This window comes from Phacochoerus africanus, chromosome 8 (genome assembly GCF_016906955.1).
Source record: "Phacochoerus africanus isolate WHEZ1 chromosome 8, ROS_Pafr_v1, whole genome shotgun sequence".
Lineage (NCBI taxonomy): Eukaryota > Metazoa > Chordata > Mammalia > Artiodactyla > Suidae > Phacochoerus > Phacochoerus africanus.
Window position 1 is genome coordinate 144,312,580 of NC_062551.1, and position 12,154 is coordinate 144,324,733.

Here is a 12,154-nt window from a genome sequence, read left to right on the forward strand (position 1 = left end):
ATCTCCTCTTCTGTCCGATTTGGGTGAGCCTTGGAAGACTTGAATAATTAAGATGTGCAGACAGTAATATAGATAATGTAACTCTTCTATAACTATGTTAGTTTCTGACAGAGCTTTCAGAAAGATATTTTGATATAGAAACACTAATCTCTCCTTGGTTAAAACTATTTGTCAAAAGCAAATTGCTAGCAGTTGGAAGCCCTCAAGACCTCCCACAGCAAGAGAAAAGCATTGGTACTGTGAGTAAGTGATGCATAAGGTCCAAAGGCATCAACCTGTTTCATCTCTTGCGCTGAAAGGAAGCAGTAGCAGGATGCGTCATTTACTCTTGATTGTGCATTATAGCGCAGAGATGGAGTGCTTTAAGATGCGCAGTTTGAATAAGCTGGGAGAAACGCCTTCCACCCACCAGAATTGTTAAACAGTTTATGAAACAACACTTTGGGAGAGTCTGATCCCTGGCCAACAATATCGGTGGCCATCTTAATCTCCAGATCCGTCTCCAACACGTCTTTTAGTCTCGAGCTTATTGAAAAACCTCAATTTCCTCTCCAAGGGAGAACTGATTAGGAGTCAGCTCTCTTGGACTCTGAATCATCTCCGCCTGAGCCAGGGAGAGCAAACAGATTTTCATCTAAAGGGCCAGCTCTGATCAATAACGCATTCAGCATCTACACGCAGCCGACAGCCAAGAGTAATGTCTGCGTAGGCACAGGAGGGACGTGCGTAGGCTGTGGTCTGTCTCATTCACCTCCCGTGCTCCCAGGGCCTCTGGCAGTGCCCGGCTCACAGAAGCCACTCAATCAAAGTGTGAGAATGAATAAGTGAACAAACTAATTAATCTATCACCTCTGGCTCCTATCTTTTAAAAAGTGCAGGGTTATTATGAAAATCACACTAAACTAGGAGATCTTAGTTCCAAGGCTATCAACTAACTATCCAGTTAAGTCTCTTTACCACCCGGGTCTTGATTTCCCTCTCGATAAAATGAATACAGCCACATCCAACCTGATTGATCAACAGTTGAAATTATGTGCTGAACCGAAAATAACCCAGCACCGAACACCTTTCTGCGGCTGAATCCATCAATTCGCTGCTTTCCCATCAGCATCTCGAAATGAACCTGCTGCTTTCAGCCTGTCTGACCTCAGGACCTCCTAGAGATGTACATGATTATCTTTCAGGCTCAGCCCTCTCCCCGGAAACCAGCCTCAGAAGGATGGAGGCAAACTAACAAGCCGATCATCAGAAAAGGAATTTGCAATGGTGATGAAATTGTTAACTCCTGCACAAAACTACATGGTGAACTTTACAATAACATAATAAAAGGAGAACATGAAAAATATAAGTGCTACACAGTGACATTTAGATCCAAGAGAAGAGGTTTCCAGAGGTATCTCCTTGACAACCAAAGGCAGAGTGGTGGGAGCGTAACCTTCCATAGCCTGTTTCTGTCAAAATAAACGATCACATCATTATATCTATTCTAGATGGGGGGCCTCTCTGTGTTCCACCAAAAAAAAAAAAAAAAAACAAAAAAACCCGTATTTATTCATGAGTAGATTTCCTACTCTGTTTAAATGATTCAAAATTAAAATCGCAGGGACATTAGAGAATCATATTCAAACTTTTTAGGGCAGCATTCCAGCTCCTCTGTGATCACACCCCATCCATCTTCCATTCTCTCTCCTCTGCTCAGACGCTCAGATGCTCAGATCTTTAAAAGCTTTCTGTCCACATGGAATCAAACCCCAAACCCTTACAGCACTGACAAGGCCTGTGGGATCTGGCCCCGCATCACCTCCCATGGGCACCTGCTGCCGCGTCGCCCCTCACCTACTTTGCTGCAGATATGCTAGTACCTAAACAGCAATCCCTCTTCCACATGTTTGCACATGCTGTGTCCTCACCCTTCAGGTCCCTGCTGACATGTCACCTTATCAAAGAGGACTTCCCTGGCCATTCTATTTGAATTAGCAACTCCAACCCCATCATCCACCCTTTCCATGTTTTTCTTCATTGCTCTTATACCATCTGACATTTTGGGGTGTGTGTGTGTGTGTGTGTGTGTCTGTTTTTTTTTACTTGCTTTGGGCTTATGCCCCCTTATCAGAAGGTAAGCCCCTGCTCTATCCCCACTACCTGGAGCCATACTTGGTGTGCGCTCAATAAATCTGGTTGAATGAATGAATAATCCCCCCTGCCCAGCCTTCTCTGCCTTCCCCATACCCGTCACATGTCACCTCTTTGCCCTCACACACAGCAGCCCCTCCACATAAAATACCTTCTTCCCTGTTCATAGTTCCCAGCAGGATTCTGTCTGCCACATACCAGTGACCTGACTGGGAGGAAAGGGCAGAAGGTGGAAAGGAGGAATTTGCCCCGAAAAGTTTGCAACAGAAAAGAATCATCTTAGGAAACACAGGAATCGTTGGAGGAATCATTTACTCTAGAGGAGAAGAGACTGGTGGTGGGGGGGGCGGTGAACACTGGGCAACCATCCTTACACCTCAGCATCATGCCTCATCTAAGTGTCTGCTTTGTTGACAGCATCTAGAATGCAGCCTCTCCCCTCTCTCCTCTTCCCACCTTCCCATCAACTATGATCTTTTTTTTTCACTTACTTTTTTTTTTTTTGTCTTTTCAGGGCCACACCACCTACAGCACATGGAAGTTCCCAGGCTAGGGGTCAAATCGGAGCTATAGTTGCCAGCCACAGCCACCACAACGTGGGATCTGAGCCACATCTGTTACCTACACCACAGCTGACGGCAATGCTGGATTCTTAACCTACACAAGCAAGGCCAGAGATGGAACCCACATCCTCATGCATACTCGGGTTCATTAACCACTGAGCCACATCAAGAACTCATTTACTTTTTATTGATGTATAGCTGATTTACAATGTTGTGTTCCAGGTATACAGTAAAGTGAGTCATACATACATATACATAGATATTCTTTCTATATTCTTTTCCGTTATGGTTTAACCGCAGGATACTGAATATAGTTCCCTGTGCTAACCAGCCGGACTTTGTTGTTTATCCATCGTATCCATCCTGTATATAATAGTTTGAATTTGCTAATCCCAAACTCCCAAGATCTTTCTTATCCCTTTAGGATCACTTTAGATGCCCAACCAGAGGTTCCTTTAAACAAACCCTCAGGTTCATGTACCCCTGAAAACTTGGTTAGGTCCTCTGTCCAGCACCGAAGAGATTTTCTTTTTCTACTTTTTTTTTCCCCCTCCAACTAGACAGTAAACTTCTTGAGAAGCAAAGGTGTATAGACTTTTGAGATATGTTTGAATCCTGACTTCAATACTTAGTACTGTATTTCATTGAATCAAAGCTCATGTAAGACACAACATTAATTTATATATCAATAAAAGAGAAAAATATTGCCCATTAACTATTAGAAACCATCAATTGTAAAATTCATCCTCATTGCAGAGTTCTGAGAATGTGCAAGGGTACATCAAAGAATGAGTGAGCTAGGGAAGCTGTGTGACCTTAGACAAGAGGCTAAACTTCTTTGAACTTCAGATTTTCCATCTGTGAAATGAAAACCAGGCTTTTTCATTCATTCAACAAATATTTATTCGTGCTTAAATGTTACAATTTTTATTGAAAAGAACAGGAACTGGCTCTGGTTAAACTTAAACAAATGGAAATTTACTTAAGGGAGGGTATTGGGAGCTCAGAGCACTAAAGAAAGGCTGGAGAAGCAGGACCCAGAGGAGCAGGAGGCCTAGGAAACAGGAACCATGGCAACAGTCTCCCACCAGGAGGGGTCTGGTTAGGACAGAGATACTGGTACTTAACACTTTCTCTTGTTGTTGGAGCTTCTGATGGATGGAGTCTGCCCCCTGGTGTAGGGGTCCTGGCCAGCAACTGCCCCTTTTGGCTTCCAAAGTAGGAGACAAGCACCTGAATTTGCCATCCTATTACGGCTACACACAACAGGAGAGAGGGAATTTCCCAAAGTGATTTGGGACACTCTTAGGAAGTCAAGGAAGGAGGAATGGATGCTTTGTGGCAAAACAAAAACAAACAAACAAAAAGGATAACTTTTACAATGAGTTCTTAATATGTGCCAGTTTCCATAGGGGTTACTATCCATTGAAAAAGTCAGGCTTTACCGTAGTTTTTTTTTTTTCCAGTGAAGGAAAGAGACTGCTATGAGAGGCTAAGTGGGGAGACCTTCTGCTGGGCTAAATATAATGGCCCATTTTCAATCCTCATTTCATGTCAACCATCAGCACTTTCGACAGCATTGCTGACTCTCCTCTCTGTGCCACGTTTTCCTCACTTAACTTCGAGGAGATCATGTCCTCATGATTTTCTTCCTTCTTCACCAACTCTTCCTTCTCCTTTGCTAGATCCTTCCTCCCCCTAACCCTCCGCTGCTGGCGGGCCCCAGGGCTCTGTCCTCAGACCCCTACTCTGTCTTAAACTCACTCCATCAGGGAGTCCCTCTAACATCAAGGTTCTAAACAGTATCTGTATAATGATCACTTTAATTCTCCAGACAGAACTTCTACATCGAACCCCAGACTCATATATCCAGCCGATGTCTCGATATCACCACAAGATGCCTAACCACAGATTCAAATTTACCATGTCAAATTTACCTTGCCTTCCCTCTGCCAAGGCTGCCCCATAGTTTTCTCCATTTCAGCCAGTGGAAACGCCATCCTCCCTCACAGCCTGGTGTCACTTTGAACTCCCGTCTTTCTTACAGCCCACAGCTAATCCATGGGCAAATTCTGTTGACTTCAGATCCAACCACTTCTGGTACCTCCACCACCACCACCTTGGACCAAGCCAATCTTGTCTCTCTTGGAATATTGTAGCAGCCCCCTAACTGGCTGGCTTGTTTCTGCTCTTGCCCCACCCCACCCCTACATCCTAACTTCAAGCATGATGCCTTGAGTAATCCTTGAAAAGTCTAGATTGGACCATGTGCTCCTCCTCAAAATCTTGTGACAGCCCCTAAGTTCCCACCCACTCTGCCTTCTAACAGCTCCAAACCTTATCCCCTGGCTCTCTCTTATTCTTTCACTCTGCTCTAGCAGGATTTCTTTTTTCAAGATTTGCAGTTGCTCTCGCCTCCTTCCAGAATGTTCTCTCCTCTAGGTCTTCTCACCGTTTGCTCCCTCACCATTTCAGGTCTTTAATAAAACACCATCTTCCAAATTAGACATGCTCTTTGCAATCATATTTAAAATTGTAACACCCCCACCCCCAAACACCCACACACACACACTCCCCTGCCCAATTCCCCTTTCAATGTCCTCCATGCCACTCATCCCTATCTGGCATATTACATATCTTATCTATGTGTGTGTTCTCCACTAGAATGTAAACAGTGTGAGGGTGGGGGATCTTGGTTACTGCTTACAACGTTGCCTGGCACATCGTATGCCCTCAGTAAATATTCACTGAATGAATCAAGCTGCCTAATCTTTCTGAGTATCAGTTGAATATATGTGAGAATTAACCTATGCCTCCAATGTAAGATGCATGCAAAAGGCCAGGGAAATACTGTGCCTTGTAAAATGAGCTGCCCTTACAAATGCAAGGTAGCATGAGAACCTGAGTGGCCACACTTTGACACTCTGCTCATTTAGCAGTGTTTTACATGGACTGAAAACCTGAAGATTTGTTCTGCTACCAGCCATATAAGTTAGAGAACAAAAAAATAATTCCTTTTCCTCCATGACAAAGATGTATTTCCTACTCTCTCCTTACTACACCCTCATTACTCCCTCCTCCCCCAAAAACCCACGTGAAATTTATAAAGCTGAAAAACACCTATAAAGCCATGTTACTGGATGAAACTAGTAATGATTGGTAGCATTTCTTTGCACACATGCTTTAAGCTTTTATAAGGGGAAATGAAGCACCTGGTGAGCTGAGCTAGTAGGGAAGGAGGAAGGTGAGTAAGTGAGGTGGGGGGAGGTAGCTGACCCCTGCTGCAGGAATATTCCATGTAGCCGAACCTCAGGCACTAACATTGAGCTGACGTCTTCCCAAGACAAATGTGAGCTTCATTCATATTGCATCAGCCTCCAAACAAAACGAGTGCTTGGACCTATCCCACCTGGCAGGCTGGGAATATATAATTATAAGTCCACTGATAGCAATTGTACATGTTTCAGTAGATTAGGAAAAGCAACTAAACAGAGAGTAATTGAATTCAATGCAGCGTGTTAGGAAGGGGCTGATTTTCTGGCATTTGTGTTCCATTCAGGCGCTTCCTCCCTCTCCATCTTCGCGGCTTGCCTGTCCAATCAGACAAGTCAATTACAGAAGGACTCTATCTTTCTGTAAATGCAGTGGGGAGGAAGGACTATCAAGGAGGAGCACCTGCCAGGAGGCAAAGCCTAAGAGGACTTGGAAGGGAGTCCGTGACTCATAAGCTTCCTTTGTGAGGTCATGCCTGGAAGGCTGACTGAGGCTGGCAAAGGGTCAAGCCTTGAGGGATGGAGAGCAGGGATAAGGGTCATTGTGAGGATAATATGCTCATAAGGGCTACCATTTATTAAGTGCTTACTTGGTACCAGGACTGTACTAGGCACATCATAGGCATGCATTATCTAATCTCATACTTGCCCTAACCCATTGAGATTGGTACTAATATGTTCACCATCTTACCGGTGAAGAAAAAGGCACAGAGAGGTGATGTGAGGCTTCCACTGTTACTCATATGCTAACACTCAGATAAACTAGGATTCAGAGACTTTTCCTGATATGATGTACTGGGTCCCAGTTGTGCCTCTCTCTCTCTCTTTCTCTCTCTTCTCTCTCTCTCTCTCACACACACACACACACACACACACACACACACACACACGCACACACACACACAACTTTGTCTCCTTGTAAGAGGTCTCTGAAGGATCTTGCTCATAAAACTGCTGCTGTCTGGGCACGTGACCAAAAGAAGGTGGCAGGCTTGGCTCCAGTTTCAATGATTTTGACTAGACCCTGGCTGTTTGCCCCCCAAGAATCTACCTTGATGTAGCAACGAAGGTATGGTTTCTAAATCTGGGCTTTTATAAAGAAATATTGCCATCTGGTGGACACCTGCCCACACTTTTAAAAAATCTCCATGAAAATTCTCAAAAGCAAGGGGAAGGGGGATGATACACTTGGAATATGAGTTGTTCTCTTTCAGTCTCAACTTCTTCAGCCTCTGTTGCAGGTGTCTTTTATGTGCTACACTGTTCAATAGGCTTCATCTTTTTGTAGACACCTGCTGGTCTTCAGAATTCACATGCATCTGAAAGTAACATGACCACTAACCACTGCTTCCCGCCCCCCCATACAAATCAAGTCCTCCTTTTGTTTTCACCATTCTGGTAAAGTCACCTCCATCATCCTGGAGGTTATTTTTTAGACCTCCTTCTTCCTCACCTGTTCTCCCTACCCCAAGCATGGTGATAGTCCCTCACCATGTCTCACCATCTCTTGCTTGGACCACAAAGGAGCCTCCTAACTGATTCTCTTGCTTCCTCTCTGGGTACTGCTTACATTGCAAAACTCACCTGGCATCACTTTTCTGCTGTTGCTCACCTCCTCTGGGATTTGCACAGCATCCCTAGCTCTTTCCTTGCCCCAGGACCTTCCCGCATGCTATTCTCCTGGGCTCAGTTGCTCCTGGCTCTAAAGCACTTGACTATCCCCCATTCATTTGTCAGCTATGCAATGGAAATACTTGATTCTCAATGTAAATTAAATCTCCAGTGTTCTTATGGCATCTTGTTTTTTATTCTAGGACACATTATACATCTGTGTGTTTGTTTAATTTTTTTGTCCAATTCCTCACATATCTCAGGAGTATAATTTCCATGAGGGGAAGAGAGATGTCTGTTTGGCTAATCTTTGTATTTCTGGCACCTAGCACAGAGTTTTATGCAGAGGAGATTTTTTAAAAGATAAAAAGATTGAAAGCTGATGACTAATAGTACCACCACTGTTAATAAAAATACCCCACTTTCCTTTAGCACGTGGTTTATTAAAATGCTGTTGCCACTCCACCAAAGGAGATGGTGCCATGGACTGAATATTTTCATCCTTCCAAAATTTGTATGTTAAATTCTAATGGGATGGTACTAGAAGGTGGGCCTTTAGAAGGTAAATAGCGTTAGTGCCATTGCAGGAGGAGGAAGAGACTTGGTCCTTTCTCTGTCACGTGAGGATACAAAGAGAAGACGGTGTTTGTAAACTGGAAAGAGGGGCTTCACCAAGAACTCAACATTGCTGGCACCCTAATCTCAGGCTTCCAGCTTCCAGAATTGTGAGAAGTAAATGTTTGTTGCTTAAGCCACCCAGTCCATGCTATTCTATAGCAGCCTGGATAAGACAGATGGCAAATAAGCACATGAAAAGATGTTCAACATTATTAGATGTTAATAATGTCTCTACCCACATCTGCTCGTATCTTTTTAATTGTATTATCCTTCACAGCTGTACCAACCTACTTGTCTTTGTCATCCACTCCTGTCCAATCTAGTCTCTAGTTCTTCTTTTACGCCTAACCAAAGAGTCCACTGAAGTGTTTTACAAACAAGAATCATTCTTTCCTCAAAAATTGTGTCAACACACCTCCTAGAATAATGTTTTCAATGTGAGGATCCCGACGCATCAGAGGGTCAAGAACCCCATGGACTGGGTTGCAGCCAGCCCTGATATGAAGGATAAGATAGAAGAAACTAGCTACAAGTCATGTTTGAAACAGTGGCATTTTTTGGAGTTCCTACTGTGGCTCAGTGGAAGCAAACCTGACTAGGATCCATGAGGATGCAGGTTCAATCCCTGGCCTCGCTCAGTGGGTTAAGAACCCAGCATTGCTGCGGCTGTAGTATTGGCCGGCAGCTGCAGCTCCGATTTGATCCCTAGCCTGTGAACCTCCCTATGCTGCAGGTATGGCTGTAAAAAGACCAATAAAATAAAATAAAATAAAATAAAATAAAATAAAATAAAATAAAATAAAATAAAATAAAATAGTGGCCTTTTTAAATCATCACTAAACTGAAACATTGAGGAGAGAACTTATTTTTTCCTTCTCTCCACAGTTCCACCTCAACTCACTGAAATGAGAATGCTTGTTCCCAGCTTCTGGGAGAAAAACTTTCCCACCATGCTTCCAGGCCATTTTGCAGTTGCACCAAGGAGGAAATCGGTCAGTGCTAATCCAAAAGGCTGGAGCCTCACTCACACAGGGCCCCTTCTTAGCGGCTGATCTGTTACCTGCATCCTCTTCTGCTTCCTGGGTCCTTGCCGGTGACTGTCACACCCTGGGCACCACTGTCTCTGGGTCAGCTTTCGGGTCTGCAGTGTGAGGATGAGGCAGGCCAGCCTGTGTCTCCCGCACAGCAGGTTAGGTGAGTGGATTAGAACCTGCGGCACAGCCTCACACTCCTAGGCTCAGCCAGTCTCCACCTGAGGGAGCAGGAAACCTCTTATTGGTTTCTAGACCCAACCCTCCAGCACAGCTAACTAGATATCCCTGCTTTTTTCTCAGATAAATCTGGTTCTTTGTTTTCTAATTGGCTATTTGTATGTCGCTCCCTTAGCAGGGAATCTTGGTCGTTTGGGGAACCAAAACCCAGCTTCAAACTCCTAAGAAAATACATGCGATGTTGAGAATGAATAAACCAGATTCATGTAATGAATATTTTAAAACCGTGCTGTCTTTAGGCAAATTTTTAATCTCTTAATCTTGCATTTATAAAATAAGGCGATACGATCTGATATCTCATTCATAAAGTGGAGACGATAATACCTCACAGAGTAGGATTTCCTAAGATAATGCCTATAAAGCTCTTAGGACAGTGTCTTGCACACAGTAAGAGCTTCATAAATGTTAGCTACTAGCCTTCCTATTATTTCCTTCCAACTTTAAAAAAAAAAAACTATTTTAGTGTATGACTATATATATATATATATATATATATATATGTGATAAGGAGGAATTTCATCTGAAGTACTTTCTCACTGTGAGTCTCAAAATAAGGAAGAAATGATGGTCAAAGTTCCCGTCGTGGCTTAGCGGAAATGAATCCAACTAGGAACCATGAGGTTGCAGGTTCGATCCTCGGCCTCGATCCATGGGTTAAGGATTTGGCGTTGCAGTGAGCTATGGTATAATTCACAGACTCAGCTTGGATCTGGCATTGCTGTGGCTCTGGCGTAGGCTGGTGGCTACAGCTCCGATGAAACCCCTAGCCTGGGAACCTCCATATGCTGCGCATGCGGCCCTAAAAAGACAAAAAAAAAAAAGAAAAAAAAAGAAAAGATGACGTTCGAGGATGGGAATCAAAGAAAAGAATATGATTTGAGGGACAAGAACATTAAATGAGACGTGATCTAAGGGGCAAGAGAAAAATAGAAAGAAAATGAGCCATGATAATAGAGGCCTAGAAACATTGTGTGATCTCATTCTAAAATCAAGCCATACAGCTTCACAAAGAGGTGACTATCAGAAAGTCAGCACCTGACACTAACACCACTCAAGGGGCACCATTTTTACCTGTCAAGCAAGCAACTTTGTGCCCGTATAGAATTCCAGGTACGTGGAGTTCCCATCATGGCGCAGTGGTTAACAAATCTGACTAGGAACCATGAGGTTGCAGGTTCGGTCCCTGGCCTTGCTCAATGGGTTAAGGATCCAGCATTGCCATGAGCTGTGGTGTAGGTCGCAGACCCGGCTCGGATCCTGCGTTGCTGTGGCTCTGGCGTAGGCTGGGGGCTACAGCTCCAATTGGACCCCTAGCCTGGGAACCTCCATATGCCACGGGAGCAGCCCAAGAAAAGGCAAAAAGACAGGAAAAAAAAAAGGAATTCCAGGTACATGATTAAGCAAAGATTTATTGAACACAAAATTATCTCTATTCCTTCCCCCAATCCCCACTAAAATAATATCCAATGAAAAACAAAAAGGTGTAAGTCACAAGAAAAAGGAAAATGGGAGAGAAGACTCAAGCAGACAAGAAATAGAAAGTAGATGAGCAAGTGACAGGGCAACTGGCTTAGCAGAGACAAGAAAGCTGAGGTCTGTGAAGACTGGTGGATGTGAACACACAGCTGGTTTGCACCCCCGAAATGCAGAAAGGCTCAGAACCAGAGGCACGGAGCACTTCTGCAGAGAGAGATGTAAGATGGGGCAGACCATAAGAGCACTGGTTGAAAGTCTTTCTGAGAAGCACTGAGACTGCCAAATCCTTCCAGTGCCTCTTGCAGTCACCCTGCCAGCCCCACTCTGGCAGACAACTGGAGCTGTTATTGCTATTCGAATATAAGCTCCCCAAGGGCAAGATTTTCATCTTCTTTGATGGCTGGTGGATCCCCAACACTTAGCATTCTGTCTGGCACAATGTGCCAAGGGGGTGCTAGATAAATCTTGGTGGAATGAATACATGATCAGGCATCCAGAAATTATGGACATGAGGCACAATTGAGGAGAGGGTCCTCAAACAACAAAGGCAACTGAAAATCTAGATTTGAAAAACAAAACACAATTTAAAAACATGACCAGGCACCTAGAATGAGGGTAGCTAGGCTTAAACTTTCCCCCATCCCTAAGCAGAGGGTCTGATCCTTTCCAGTGACTCTCCCTGGCCCAAGAAAAGAGACCTATGGCGACCAGGAGATGTCTGCAGGCAGACGAAAGAACCAGAGCTATACTATGTCACCTCCTCCCCCCAACTCAATAAGCTAGGAACACGCACAGTGATGTTCCAGTCAGAATCAGCCCTGAATCAGTAAACACTGGAGGAAGGCTGCCAACATGAAAGACTCCGATTTTAAAAGGGAAATAGAGGAGTTCCCCTGTGGCTCAGTGGTAACGAACCCGACTAGGATCCATGAGGATGCGGGTTTGATCCCTGGCCTCGCTCAATGGGTTAAGGATCTGGCATTGCAGTGAGCTGCGGTGTAGGTCACAGATGCAGCTTGGATCTGGCATTGCTGTAGCTCTGGTGCAGGCTGGTGGCTACAGCTCCAATTTGACCTCTGGCCTGAGAACCTCCATATGCTGCAGGTGCAGCCCTAGAGAGCAAATAATAATAATAATAATAACAATAATAATAAAATAAAAAGGAAATAGGAATGTTTTGTAAAGAAAAAAGAAAAAACAGGGAAATGAA